Consider the following 16,731-nt stretch of genomic DNA (forward strand, 5'->3'; position numbering starts at 1 on the left):
CTAATTTTTGGGTACATTTTGTCGTTGAACCTTTTGGACTTGAACCAATTGTCGCGTCCCCATAGATTATACTTAGAAACTATAGCCATATGTACAACGTCATAGAACGAACTCCATGAAGATAAAAACGTCACGTTGTACGTTTTTCTGACGTTTATGTGGCCTAAGCCGTTAGGTTATCACCTTCGTACGATCTAATAATATTATGAATTCGGTATGACATTGTTTTCTTTTATGTTTAGTATATACCAAATATTTTAACCAAAAAAAATAGGGAAAAATTTATAAAATTAACGAGGAAAATATAATATACTAATAGTAACATATAACCAGTTCCGCGATGAAACTGCTGCGTAATTTACGCAATGTGTCATCAATTTGAGCATTTTTGGAGCAGTAACGGTTGCACTTTATCTCGTACCAAAACTACATTCTTTCACTGACCCAGACTAGGCCAATTACTACTATCGCATCAATCTTGCCATTAAAAAAGCGGCACATTTGCAACGTATGCACACCTAGCGTTAGCAAACACACTCGATCCGTAATGAAGATCGAGATTTATTTTCATCTAGAAGGAACAAAGATGTCTTAAAACTTAAAAAGACTTAAAAACTTCTTATGGCCAACCGTGTATGCTCTAATCGCAAATCGCAATACTCCACAAATGTTTTTATAACAAACCAATCATATAATTAAAAGTCTTACCTGAAATTGCGAGGGAGAGAAAGGATGCCGATTTGCGAGTTGCAACATGTAGCTATATTCTCAAAATCTAATAGGATTAAATAACCATTAAATCAGTGGGCGCATGCCCACATTTTGAATGTATTGGGGGGGGGGGGCAATTATCACATCATTAATTTCGTTTACTCCTTATAATGTTTATAACTCATTTATCATGCTCTCTGTTGTGCGAACATTATTTGATCAACGAATTTATGAAAAAAGGTCCTCTTGAAACCCATTTCAAGCAGAAACATCGCACTTGTGTGAACTATACTCTGAATTTAATAGATAAATTTGAAAAAGATCAACAACAAAAGCGAAATTCTCTTTACGTTATGATATTTTTCTTATAGCTAAATCTGGAAAAATCATACTATAGGGGAGGATTTACTTAAACCAGTTACATATTCCAGCAACATATCTCAGTGGTTAGTGAATAATAATTTCAACTGACGGGTCATGGATCCGATGCTGCTGGCCAGACCTTGGATATATGTGACTCCAGGTCTTGTTGAAAGGGTTCCAAACAAATTGGCAACCTATCCTTATTTGTCGCCATGCAACCTATCCTCATTTGAATTCGTCGTATATATACTTTGTTGATATTAAAAATATGCTTAGAATGTCATTTTTGCAAATTCGTAGTATAGAGAATTTGTTGATTGTAACAGATTGTCCATAGTGTCATTATAAATCGCTCACGGACCTTTTACTGAACGACCTTACGCGCACGGCATTTCACTCGCGCGACAAATCGCTCACGGACATTACACTCACAGATAAATCACTCACGGAAACTGCACTCACAGATAAACCCCGTTGGAAGCATTGAAGTGAAGCGTGGCACAAAAAAGGTTGGCAAACACGGATTTAAATCTCGCCAGCAGCAATATACGTACTCATAATCATCGAGAAAATCGAATAAATGTTTCGATTGTATCGATTTTTAACTGAAACCTTTATATATAATGTATAAATTTATGATCGATAATGAATACACAAACAAAGTAATTCTAAACTTTCGTAAAAAAAACGAAACTGTTAGAAATACGTATATTATGGGTAAATTGCGACAATCGTTGTCACAAAAATCGCGAATGCGAAATATCTGGCACTCGAGGTCTCGTTAATACAATATTTCGCAATTTTACAATTACAATTATTACAATTACTACAATTATTACAGTTAGTACAATTTTCGATTGATCGAGTTTTTGGGTACTAGATGTTCTGTGATCGAGATTTTAGTGACGCACGCGAGATATCTTTTTGGGGAATAATCACCGAACCGTATATTACTATATGTGTGTAAAATTACAACAGTCATTTTTGACAGGTTTTGTGTGCCAACATTAGGTAACTAGACATATCAAAGAATACTTTGGCAAATAATGTTGATGGAAATATAATACTGCATGGTAAAAAGCAACAATACGAGCGGCATATCTATCTACTGGAGTGGGTGGCGAAACGAAAACAAATAGCTGTTCAGTGTTGTGGGACGCTTCGTGCAGGAAAGTCCATCGTTTCGTTCGTCTTGTTAAACTTGTTCGTATTTCTACACATTATTATAACTACGGTACTTATATATATATATATTACTCTTGTCGTGGATTTAATTTATTCGCTAAAAAGTTATTACAAATATTCATCATCCGAGTGATTCGTTTGAATTTATTCACATTTTACGTCCGCTTTTGAGTGCTGAGTGTTTCCTAGCATTGTTATGTACTTGAGTTTTTATAATATGTATCGAAGCATTATAAACAGTGCTCATGCGATGTAAAGTGAGGCAGCTAACCGACAAGTATGGATTATGCTATATTAAATAGTCAAGTTAATACGCTAATTGATTATGTATTTTTAGACTGGAAAACATTCGTTGATATATTAAGTACATACATTTTTCAGCTGTTTTATAATACTCTTAGGCTTTCTGCCCTTTTGTGAGATTAGTATACGGACAAATCGGTGCTTGAGATATGTCTGAAAGTTAAAATTTCCATTTTCCTCTGTTTGAATTATGCAAGATTCGATTGCAAGGCGGCAAGTCGTGTCGGGTACGTAATGATGGAAATTTAATTCAAGAGGTAATCTCGCTTATTCGCTTATTTATTCACGATCCGTTCATTCGTTCTCTTGTCGAAGAATAAGATTTCCAACCACGTGAGTGAAATGACACGGTCTTTCGCATACGAATGTGATGGTTTTTTTTTTTGCCACGTTTTAATTTGCGTTTATCTATCCGATCGTTATAGAGTACCGTTTAGATATCATTTCCCTGATATGTGTGTAATTTATTTATTTATTTATACGGTCAAAAAAAATGTCCATTTCACACAAAGAAAGGAAAAAAATACAATACAATACAAATAAAGTTAGAAATAAAGTTTTTGAAAAATATAAAGAGATACAAAAAAAAATAAACTACAACATTTAAAAAAATGTTTGTATAAATCGCGTTTTACCTTATATCTACTGACATTAAATAAATCATACATATACAGCTCATTACCCAGTCTGCAATCTTGACATGGCTGAGTTCGATAAATAATTGGTGGTAAACCTGGGCATATCAAGAATATGGTTACATCTAATTGATCTGCCCGGTACATGTAATCTGATTAAGCTCATCAATTCAGAGCAGTCGATGATGCCATTAAGAATAAAAACATAAAATATCATTAATTATTCTTCTATCACACAATTTTGATAAATACATTTCTTTATAAATGATATTGCTGCTAACATGATTGTTATATGTATATTTAAAAATAATTATTGAAAATCTGACAAATTTTATAAACTTTTTTTGGACAGACTATTAAATTAGTATACATATTTTAGTGAATAAGGAAACTAAATCGTAGAATTTTATTCTAATTGATTTCTTTCTATAGTAGTATATAACATTTTTACTGTATTTATATTTTTAAAGTGGGTAGATTTTCTTATAAACCCAATGGTTTGATGGCATTTTTGTAATATAATTTATATGAAAATTGGATATTAATTTTTCATCAAAAATAACTCCCAGATCTTTGATTTGCGATGATGTCGGCAAGGTTTCATTACTTATATTATATTATAATTATAAATAATTTTACAATTTGACAATAATGTTATATGTATGTACTTATTCTCTTTATTTTACTTTACAAATATAAAGAATTATTTATAAATTATATTTAAAAAAAACTTGATGCATTTCTAAGTTTATACAATTAACTGTTTTATACAAGTATTGGCTTTTTAAATATAAAAAAAATCGAGATTGGAAGAGATGATGGTGTTCTATTATTGGATACTTTATATACATACATACATAGGTATACAGGTATTCCTCGACTTACGACGGAGATACGTTCCTGAACCTCGGTCGTAAGTCGAATCCGTCATAAGTCGAGGAATATATTTATATTTTTTTTTCGGTGATTTTACTTACTTTTATTAATACAGTAATGCAAATGAATTCATATTTAAATTTAAAAAAAAAATAAACATCTACATCATCCGTACTTATTAATTATAAATTATACATCCTCATCACTTATCACATAAGTACAATCCATTTCTTCATATTCAGTTTGAGATACAGCCGTATGAGTATTTTTGAAAAATGTGTCTTATTTTGTTTGAACAGTATCCGGCTTTTTTTCTCTATATATTTCTTGGTAGCATGCGAGATTTTCTTAAATCCTGCGGTTCACATTTGAAAATATTTCACTGTCTGGGTCCATCATTTCAAACTTTTGTATTCCTTGATTTAATTAAATTAAAAGCAGCAGCCATTTCTTTCAATACAAATTTTTTCAGCGGTTCCGCAGATGTGATTGATTTATTTTCATCAATATCCTCTTCTGCAACCATTTGAGTTTCAAGATCTAATAATTCTGCATTGTTTAGATCTTCTGAATCATCTTCAAGAAGTTGGTTGATGTCTTCGTTATCTACGTCAAATTGTAGACGTTCACTAAATTGTACGATTAGGTTAGTAATATCCTCGACATTTTTTTCTTTTTCGTATATGGAAAGAGAATGGGTTCAAATCGAGTGGTGAGTTTTTTCCATATTCCGTACATACATGCTGAAGTAACTTCTTAAGCCGTTAAAGGGTCCATCCCTTATCTATATTTCTTATAGCAAGGATATTATAATTTTTCCAAAATTCTTGAAAAGTTTTTCCTTCTTCTATTGCTTCAATGCCTTGCGCAAATGTAATTTTTAAATAATGAGCTTTAAAAGACGCAATGGAATTCGCTTTTCAATCTTGTCATCGATCCAAATCACTAGTAATTTTTCCATTTGTTGAATGGGTCCTAGTCTTTTTTTATTTATTATTTTAGATTTAATTGACAAGGACCCTTTAAAGGCTTTACGATTTTTTTCTTTGTCTTTTAAAATAGTGGAGACCTTTGAATGTGACAATTTCAAATTATTCACCATGTCCATCACTTTTTTACCACTATCATATTGTTTTATCACTTAAAGTTTCATTTCTAAGTCTATCCACCTTTCTATTTTTTTTAACAAGAGTTACTTTATCAGTCATTATCCCGTTTCTTTATCACACATTATAAATGTTCTTATAAATAAAAATTTGAGCACTAATCAACACGAAATTGAAAAAATAAACGTCCTAAAACAATAACGAACAGTTATGTAACAAACGGTAACGACCGTATGAGTTTGCGTATATTGTTTGATATATATATATATATATATATATATATATATATATATATATATATATATATATATATATATATATATATATATATATATATATATATATATATATATATATATATATAAGCAGGCGCGGCTCGTGCATAGGAACTGCGGCGCTGCAGCACCCCCAGAAAAAATACAAAAAAAATCACATTTGTATACATTTACAACTTGAGTATGTCAAATGGGTCTACGTGACGAGCCAGAATGTTAAATTACAGAAAACACAAATATCGGAAGACAAAGATCGAAAATCGAAAGATCTTAAGTCGAAAGATAAAAAAAGGGTGCATGGTAAACGGTACATACTCACGTATATACTCACTTAATTTGCGCAAGCAGGATACAACAGGAACAAGAGGAACAGGCTTTTTCTCCCGTATTCTGCGCGCGCACATTAAGATCTTTCGATTTTCGATCTTTGCCTTCCGATATTTGCGTTTTCTGTAATTTAATATTCTGGCTCGTCACGGAGACCGATGTCAAATATATCTAAATACAAGTTGTAAATGCGATTTTTTTGTATTTTTTCTGGGGGTGCTGCAGCGCCGCAGTTCCTATGCACGAGCCGCGCCTGCTTCTACCCATACGTGAATTTAAAAAAAATGAACGGTCAATAAAATTCATCTCATGTACATATTTTATAATATTGAATATTTTAAAGAAATCTAGAATTAATTTAATATAAAAAATTCGTCCTTGGCTTTTGTTATGAGCTCTTTAATGAAGTTTTGAAAAACGACACATGTCAACGACTTGACTAAAAAAAGTTATTATCGCTGTCCTTAACCAATTCGTTGAAAATAAAACCAATAACAATTTATTGAAATCATTCAAACATTGCATCTTCGTATCCGATATTAATATCATGTATGTATGTATATTCAGAGGACATTCATATTGAGTACTTTCAAATATACAATTTTTTTTTTAAATTCAAAATATATTTTTCATCACAACCTGGTTTAAGATATTACCATATATTAAAAAATGTATTTACCGTGGTGCCATTATGACCAAATTTGTTCATATGTAATTTATATAAATTTATAACATTATTATTATAAATTTAAAATTATATTCAAATAATGGTGACAAATGAGGATCTGTTGCCAATTTTTTTGGAACCGTTTCAATAATTAAAACATAAATTAGCAAATTCTAATGAAAACGATCGACCTCGAGTCACATATATCCAAAGTTTGGCCAGCAACACCGGGCCAGGGATCGAACCTATCGATTGATAGCATTTTACGTTTATGCGCTTTTATTTGTTAAATACAAATAATAAAAAGTACAATATTGCAGTGTTAAAATTAAAGTAAGTAGGTAAAAAAATGTCAAATGTTCAGTGTGCTTTTTATTATATGAGAAAAGTTAGTTTATCTGAACTCTTTGCATAGTTCAAACTCTCATATGTGAGAATTAAAAATAAAAGTTTCATTTCTGAACGTGTAAATTTGACGATTTCGCAAAGGCTTCGTGTCCCGTTTGCTTTTCTTATCATCGCCTTATGTTTCGAAATTGACATTGGCCGATTTGCACGTCGATGCAAATGTGCATAATTACATATCAAATATGCACATGCGTCACTTGTGCGTGTAAATGCTCGGTATCTCTTAGGTTGGATTTGTGAAGGCTTATTAGTTATTATATTTGTCTTTTTTCTTTTGTTAATCTCGAATCGTAAAACGGAGTTGTCCCAAATGCTTTCGGATTAATTCAGTTTAAAAATAAAATGGAAATGACGTATTCGTATGGTGTGTAGCGACGTTATTTTTTTACGGAAACGGAATAATCGCACAAATTAATGCTTAAGTATAAATATATGATACAAAACAACCTCGTTTATGATTCCAAGCTTCTAATTTGATATTGCAGATAGCAATTTTCTCATTTGTAAATACACAGTTGTTTATTTAATATGATCGTTCTTCAAACGTTCGTTTTAATTGAAACGTTTTACTTAATATGTATGTACATTCATATGTTTGTGGAAAGTAAGAATTAATCAAAAATAATGACGTTTTTATTTTATTATTACGGAATGTTACGTCGGAAAATTAGTGCGAAAATACTAAACAAAAGAAAATTCAGTTATTTTTAGTGTCGCAGAATGCCGAGCAAATATTCATGTTGAATTACACAATCGATATAGTGGCTGGTTACTGGCAAATCATGGGACAAACGGATTCTGTGGAAATATCATTTCACCGGTTCCCATGGATACGAGATTTCTTCGAAACACGTTTAATATTTGCGCAATTCCACGAACTTGTGTCGCAAAACGAAATGGCGACATTTCTCATTTGTATTTCTCATCTGAAAATAATATTTACCCATATAAAATGAATATTATACACAAGAGCAAAATTATCTCATTTTTATTTGTGTATTTTTTAATATGAACCGACGAAAATTAATTAGACTTTTCGTCTGATCCTCTTTAGAAACTGAATCCATCAGAAAATTAATCCAGTACCATTATATTAATCATATTTTATTTTATTTTATTATATAATGCGCCTTCTTGGCCAATTACAAACAATGCAGCATTTTTATTACATAAGTCGCTGAATTACGAGACACTAAAAAACACGAAATTAACGAGACATCTATGAATTTTAACTTTTTTACATAATTTTTTTTGTACATTAATCTTCAGTGGTGACATAGTAGGTAGGAAGGTTTTTAGCCAATTTAACCAAGGAACCATTTCAACAATGAAATCAGAAAAATTACAACTGAAAATACATTATAAGTTGGTACCAATTTAGATAGAAAGGTTAGGTTTTCGTGAAAATGTCACTCGACTAGTAAATTGAGTTGGAAAGTCACATTTTTTTGTTTTGAACATATTCTTAGAGCTATAGTAATACGGTACTCATTTCCTTTATTCGTAATACCTATCAAGTATTAACGCATACTTGAAATCTAAAGCATTCGTAAAAACATCAGAGCTTTCAAAACTCAATTCAATTGCAACCTGCTCGCACGCACGCAATAGGATTATACGAAACTCGATCATAGGACTCAAGTCCAGACATTATGTATGTAAGTACGTGTGTTGCAAATAAATCATCCTCTCCTTTATCACCCACCCCTCTACCGATTATAATTTTGAAATTTATAGACATACTGATAGATTTTTAAGTGTCATATTGAAAACTTGTTTTTGTGACCTTATCACGTCGGAGAAGTTCCTTGAATTGTATCTTAGCGTCTAATCGAAATGTTGACCCCCAAGTGTGTATAACGAATAAACACGAATGTGTTTCTTTGTTTGTTGTCGTCGAAAATTAGCTACGAGATTATAACTAAAGAAGCCCACTCAACTGATGTGCGATACTTTCGCATGATTTGTCATGACAGTTGTTCCCGAATTGTGTTTTAATAGTTCGAGTGTATGTACATAAAATCGATATTACGAACCTGTGAATGTCGAGGTGTTCAGCCGTGGTGTGTCTGCCACTCGGGGAGAAAGTTACTATACCGGTTGGCGAGTCTTCGAAATCGATTACCCATAACGTTTTCATAGAGCACCAGTCGTTGACAGAGTTTTTATTACAATTTAATTGCATGTGATGATTAATCTTGTAGTTTTGTGCATAGTTGTAATATTGCATATTTCATTTGAAGAGTGCAGAAGAAGAGCTGAAAAGCTTTGTCATACTCGAAACCCATTGGTCAGAACATCTTAGTTGACCTATAGGAATCTCGTATTTTTCATCCTACTGCAAACAGTTGTGAAATGAACTACTATATATTAACGGGTGTCACGACAAATCGCTCACGAGCCTTTCACTCAACGACTTTACGCGTACGGCATTTCACTCACGCGACAAATCACTCAAGGACATTGCGCTCACGGATAAGTCGCTCGCGGGACAAATCACTCACGCGACATAACGCTTGCGTACAAAAACATATTCGTACGTACAAAAACATATTCGTACGTACAAAAACATATTCGTACGTACAAAAACGTTATTTTTTTATACAAGAATTATGCCAAAACTTAATTAAACGTATCGTGACGAACTAACACACTATCCTATCACAGATAAATAAATAAAATATATACCAACTAGTATATTCTCAATTTATTCACAAAGTACAGAGTTTTATAAGATTTTTTTTTAATTATTCGTATGCAGTATTTTGACCCAGTGTCGCATATGGATATGCATACACGTGCGACCTCCCAAACATATGCATTCTGCACCCGAATTCGGTTTGGAGAACACCCATTGTTTTCAAGCCAGGGACACGATATCCCATACCATTCAGTGTGTTTTCTCATGCAACATCATCAAAACATTTGGCATGTTTAGTTTGTACCGTCGCGATCTTCTCAAAACTCACTCCTTGTAGTGTCTTCGGTGATATTTTATTGTATCGACATACAATAAAAACATCTTAAAAATGTAGGTTTGAACGTGATCGATAACGGTAATTCCCATATTTGAAGAAATGTGGGAGAAACTTGTCGAAATAATAAGGTCGCACGAATTAGCAATGACGTCCTTCCCAGCTGGAAACCACAAGCACGTGCATTCCGTACGATTCAGTGCGTTTGCGCCTTTAGTGTTAATTTATAAAACTAAACGTTTAGTATAACTTAAAGCTTAGTAAACAATCTGCTTTCGAACTCAAACATTTACTCATTATAGTTGGCTTACCAATTTTACGTATGTGTGTTTACCGACATTGAAATGTTTGTTTTGCTTGCGTTTATAGGACTCATAACATCTTATCTAATGTCATGTTTGAGATGCAAGGTTGCATTTGCAATTTGCAAATGCCCTTTTTTCCCTGAGATTAATTGCACACACGCTCATCAATTATTGCAAGTTTTTCTTATTTTTCGTTCTCATTATTATTAACGAGCATTGCTAGAAATTTCTCATCCATCTCAAACTAATGTAAATCGTGTATGTACTACACGCTTACGATTGATTTGTTGGATAAAAAAATACGAAATTATACAGATTAAGCGTTTGATTGGCCGTTCGAGGTTTTCCCCTCGTCCCGGACGACCATTTGCATTTTCCTGTCTGCATCTGACGAATGACGCATTTTCCATTGTTAGCGAATAAAATTCGCTCGATTGACGTCATTGGATGTCATTTTTTTTTATTGTCTACCGTGCGATTTTTCCCGACTTTTCCATTCATCTTCGTTTGTTTGTTTCTTGCGGTCGAGTGAAATCTCTCATGTATGTATGTATGTATGTATTATATTATACACATGTGACGATACATACATAATTCAAAATGCCTATTGTGTTTTTTATGCTAGTTAGATAAAAATCGCTTCTGAATTGGCACGTGCTCGAGGGATTTTCAAAAGGCGTTTGCTTGGGTCACTTCAGATTTTTCTCTCGTAAAAGATGAGCTTTTCATCCTTTTATAACGTAATGAAACAGATCGGTTTTCGTGATGGATGCTCTATTCATACGGGAGTTTTCATCGGTATTTTATATAACGGTTTCATTTTTTTCGCATTGAATTCCGCTTTCAATGCATGTAACGCAAACCTTTCAGTCATATTAATATTTTGTATTGCTGTAAATATTTCACAAATAAGTTTTTATTTCCACTAACGCAAAACCATTTTTTGATCGGGTAGGATTTGATTAAACTCGAACCTCAAAGATCACAGACATACATACATATGTTGAGGGAACCTAATCAATAGGTGAATAAATTAATAATTGAGCTTTAATGTCTTATTTTTCTATTTTTTTTAACGGTGTCATTACGGGGTTGCCCGCAAGGCGACAACTATGGTCAACTTTTTACGTATTTACTGTGTATAAATTTAAAATTTTATTATAAATTTTAAATCAAATTCAAATAATGAAAACAATTGAAGGTAGGAACAGTTTCAACAATGAAATCCAGAGAGATGTAATAAGAATAGAGGGGCCCTTACGAATAAATAATTATTGTCAATTTTACGCGGTACGTCTCTATAAATACGCTACATCGCACGGCATACAATCGGATCAATTTAAATTGTATCCCATGTTGTTTATTGTGTGTTTTTGAATGTATTGTGCAATTTTTACCGATGCTTGCCCATCTTGCGAGTAATATAAACAAACAGAGAAGTCTTTATCGAACATACGTCGAGCACCAAGCGTCAAATACGACTGATGCTAAAATTATTTAGATCTGTCCGTGGACAGAATGTCACTTGACAACAAAAGAACACCTAAAGCCACTTCTATTAATATTACATTTCTCTGATGAAATCAGATAAATTGGTAAATTCTGAAATGATCGACCTCGAGTCACATATATCCAAGGTCTGGCCAGCAACACTGGATCAGGGATCGTATCCGTGACCTCTCAGTTGTTAGCATTATACGCTAACCACTGAGCTAGTTGGAGGTTATACAAATGAAATGAAATTTATAACAATATTCCTAATAATAAACAAACAAAATAAATTGTGTACGTATGTATGTTGATTGACGTCACAAGAACAGTTCATTTGGTAATTATATTATACAATACACACAATTAAATTAAACATCATCCAATATAATTAAACGAGCTAGTCTCGTGTATATTAATAGCATATTACATATTTCTCAAATTTTAATTCTTCAATCCCCTAATTCTGAAATTCTTACTTAAAATCACAAAATTAAAATCTTACTTAAACTCAGTCTTTCTGATATTATTATAAATACATAAATGAGTCAAATATTTACATATTGATAAATAAAAAATAATAGTTACAAAATTTATAAATGTTTATTTTTATCCCGTTTGAAACGCCAAAACATTCGATAGCTTTTCCAGGTACTGCCTGTTTAGACATCTTCGTTAATACCTTTGTATATATAAAACATTTATGTTGGTAATATATTGAGTTTATGTTTGAGATACATACATATGTATGTATACACACACACACACACACATACATACATTATATATGCTTCATTTCAACAATATTTGCATAGAAATATAATGTAGATTTTAATATTTACTTTACCTTATTTTCTTAAATATGCTATATTTAAACCTGACGTTGCAACGACACATTTTTCGAATACAATTTTCTCTCTTTCCACGAGGAAACACGTTTAGTGATACAACTTTGATTGTAATTAGTTCCGAAATGTAAATTATTTCCACGTTTTCTTTCCGCAATAATATGGTACGTTATAAGTCATGTCCCAAACATGTGCACGTCTGCGTTGTACATATTGTGCAATAATACCTGGCACTTTCGGGTCACGTAAGCTTTTTTATTATTATTTTCTTTCAACAGCACCTGGTCAATCAGCTAGAGCGCAGCCATACGATATTGTGCAAACGTAACCGGAGTAAACGTGACCCACAAAAAAAATAACATAAAAATTAAAACCAGCGAGATTATTGCTAAATCTGCAACGAAGATAATGACCCCACTCCGCTAGAGAAAGCTTACTTCTATTTAGTCCATACGAACTTGAAAAAAATCATTTCCTTTGTATTCCAAGCGCGGGCCGACACCTGTCAACAATAACTGTTAAAATAAAGTTTAAAAATAATACATATGTATATATCCATTGAAAACAGTTGATCCCTGTGATCGGGTCATGTCGATCTAATTGACATTTGGCACCAAATGGATCACCATATAAACGCTATTTTGTATTGTATTTCTTCTGGGAATTGATTTCTTTAAGATAATAAAGCATATTGAATTTTTGATTTGGGTTAGTTGATCACAGTTATAACCTACAGTTACATTAGACCCAACGGTTAGATGATGCATGCTTCCGAGCTGTGTTGTTCTAATTGACATTTAAAATGTTGGCATTTTTTTTATTATTCGTTAAACCAGAGGTTTTCAAACTATTTAGGACAAGGTACAAATATGAATATTTTATATCATCATCATCATCATCATTTTCACTGCTGGATGAAGGCTCTCCAACACGCTCCCACTCGTTTCTGTTTTGTGCAACTCTCACCCAACAAATTTTCCTAATTTTGTCTACTCAAACTCTTTGCCAAAGTGCGGTTGTGGACAAGGCATTGAGAAAAAGAAAAATAATCTTTCACCCTTTTACATTCTCTCGGGTACCATTCTAGCACTTATTTTGTCCACCTGTTACTCATTTTTCTAGCCAAGTAACCCGCCCATTGCCATTTCAATCTCTTCAATATATTCACTACCTTTGTCATACTTCTTATTCACGTATCCCGCTTCCTATATCCCTATGCCGAGCATATGGCGTTTCATACTTAGCATAGATCAGTGGTTAGCATGTAATGCTTTAAATCAAATGATCGCGGTTTAAATTTCTGCCCGGTGCTGCTGGCCAAACTTTGGATTTGTGACTCCAGGTCGATCGCTTTCAATCAGTTTGCCAATTTTTCTGATTTCATTGAAACGGTTCCAACAAATTGGCAACCTTGACCTATTTCTCGCAAATTTCTCGCATCTTGAATTTGAGCACTTCAGTATATTTATTTATTTATATATGTATATATATATATATATATATATATATATATATATATATATATATATATATATATATATATCTATATATATATATATATATATATATATATATATATATATATATATATATATATATATATATATATATATATATATATATATGTATATAAATTATAGATTTATAAAAATGCTCAATTTTTTTTCTGCTCAGTAAAATTTCTCTAAATTGTTTATCGATGTTTATAATTGACCAAGAATGCGCATTGGATTTCACCTGTTAGGTCTTCCTGGTATGTTTATATGTATAAAATAAAAATATACTACATTTTATATTTATCATTTATGATAGCTTGGGGACTCCTGCATGGAACAATAAATCAAAATTTACTCATCGTACTTATTTTTCTAAAAATAATCATATCACGCTTATATGTAGTTATATGTTAATTTACGGATATGAGTAATTCGTAATGATTTTATTTCAGTACATTACACTTACACTTGTTCCATCACTGTGTGTTTCTTATGTGGCTTTGGTGTGGTGATATGCGACTCTTCTGAAAATAAAATTTATTGATTGGATCATGCACATTTGCGTACACGTCCTTGTTTTCTTTTCATTGGAAAGCAGTGACATGCTTTCGATAGTGTACGTTACATATGTATGTATAATACTAAAATCGAAAGTGTCATGGTTAAAAAGGCTATAAAGTTTATCAATCTTTCAATGACATTATCGTACTTGTCAATGCATTTTCATGCCGAGCATAATAAATCAAAAAAAATCTCGTATACATGTAATAAGTATTTTGTGCCATTGAATTTGAAGTGTGACTACATATATGTATTTAAATGAACCTTTGACTCTTTGGAGTGATGCTCATATATATTATATGTATGTGCATATTTCGAACATTCATAAATATTATTCGCATTAGAATGAAAATGGCCGTTGCATAATTGTTATTTGATCTAGTCAGCATTGTGTCATCAACGTTTTAGTCATCTTACTAGGTACATTAATTATGCATTAGTCTGGTACAACTACGTACATATGTATGTACATGCGTATGTGTATTTAATTTTTTGTTTTAAATCGAGCTATTTATTTTATTTATATTTCATACGATGCGTCATAATTAAAATGCAAATTATAATTATGCAGTCTTTCGCATTCATTCCTTTTATCGGCCGTATGAAATTAAGTCACGAAATTACCTTGAGCTCTTTTTAACGGTACTTAAAAGGGTGTGTGATGTATTTGTGCTTCTACTGAATTTAGGTTGTGTAATATTTTGGATACATTTAATGCTATGGGTGTTCTAGTAGACAATAATAACGTTTGCATTTTTTACTTTCATATTAGTTTCACAAGGTTTATATTAGGTTTATATTAGTCACTTTGCGATTGTTGTGGACAAACCTCCTAATTATATGACAACTCAGTCATATATTCAACAGATTGTTTTCATATTTGTATATAAAACAAAGTATATAATAAATCATAGAACATGGCAGATAAAATTTTAAATAAATTACACATTTTACTTCTTATCATGAAAGTTTTTATGAATGTGTTTTACAAAAGATGACATGTGAACTTTGAATATTGGCTTTGGACTTGTAACTCAAGAATTCTTCTTCAGGTGTATGGAGAGGTATGTAAATATGCATATTTTGATTAATAAATGAGTGAGAAGCATGCTCACATTGAAGTTCAAGTGGTATTCTAGAAAATCCAAAAGAAAACGAGGAAGTTTGAATTGAAAAAAAATATATTGGATATAGTAAATGTTAGTGGACAAATAATACATATTTAGGTCATATGTACGAGTTAAGGATATATGTTTGTATAATATATGTACATATATCGAGCCAAAACTCTACACTTCATATGTATAGTAAGGTTTGTGAGTTATGGTAAGAACACGCCCAAAAGTGCGGCACGGAACGCGTACGTGGACCCCAACGGTGAGAAGTGTATCTTCATACGTTATCAAATCCGGGTATATGTATGTACAACGAACGTCACACGTAAATATGCGATTCGTACAATCTTATTATCATTTTTTTTAATAATTTTAATACTTGAGAAAGGCAGCATAGCTGATGGACCCAATTTTATATCTTCCCGTGATGCCATTTTCCGAGTTGTCTCTGAGCGACATCTATGGTATTAAACTTTAAATATCTAAAGTTATAGATTAAATTTTGAAATCATCTTAAAATAGTGGTGAAATAGTGGATAGGATGTTTTTTGTCAATTTGGTGAACTGCAAATATTGAAACCAGATAAATAGGCAAATTCTGATTGGAAACAATCGGCTTGGAATCACAAATATCCAAGTATGACCAGCAGTACTACATAAATATTCAGAATAAACACTTTTCAATCGAGGTCAACCCACGGGATCGAACCCGGCAACCTCTCGGTGGGTAGCAGTAACGCTATGCCCATTGATGTATAATACACATAGATGGGCCCTGACGTGTGATTTCGGTCGGAGATCTTGTCTTCACTAGCCGAGGAGGGCGGGGAAGTTGGGAAAAAAATGTTTTTTATCCCTACGACGCAGCGGTACCTACCTACCTACAAAGAGAAACTGTGCATACGGCATGTATTTTGCATGCGCCAAAAGGGAGACCAGTATAAGACGTGAGGGCGGATCTAGTGTATTATACATCAATGGCTATGCCGCTATACCAAACTACATATGCCGCGGAATATTTCGACAAGTTTCTCCTACTTTTCTTCAAATATGGGAATCACTGTCAAAATGTATGAGAAACATATGC

The 16,731-nt window shown here is 32.3% G+C and overlaps 1 protein-coding gene across 7 annotated transcripts in view; it reads left to right on the top strand.

Moving 5' to 3' along the window:
* LOC143911364 (E3 ubiquitin-protein ligase RNF19B-like) overlaps positions 1-16,731 on the top strand; it is a 40,471-nt gene that overhangs the window by 7,870 nt on the left and 15,870 nt on the right. The window contains exons 1-2 of one of the 7 annotated variants that reach the window (XM_077430233.1): positions 2,219-2,308; positions 15,524-15,593. The exons of 1 other annotated variant lie outside the window; for it this stretch is intronic. The gene's annotated coding sequence lies outside the window, so the exon portion shown is untranslated. Of the gene's footprint in view, positions 1-2,217; positions 2,537-15,443; positions 15,594-16,731 lie in introns of those variants that run through there. 5 more of the 7 variants (XM_077430232.1, XM_077430231.1, XM_077430228.1 and 2 more) reach the window with 5 other exon arrangements.

Source organism: Arctopsyche grandis, chromosome 4 (genome assembly GCF_051622035.1).
Source record: "Arctopsyche grandis isolate Sample6627 chromosome 4, ASM5162203v2, whole genome shotgun sequence".
Lineage (NCBI taxonomy): Eukaryota > Metazoa > Arthropoda > Insecta > Trichoptera > Hydropsychidae > Arctopsyche > Arctopsyche grandis.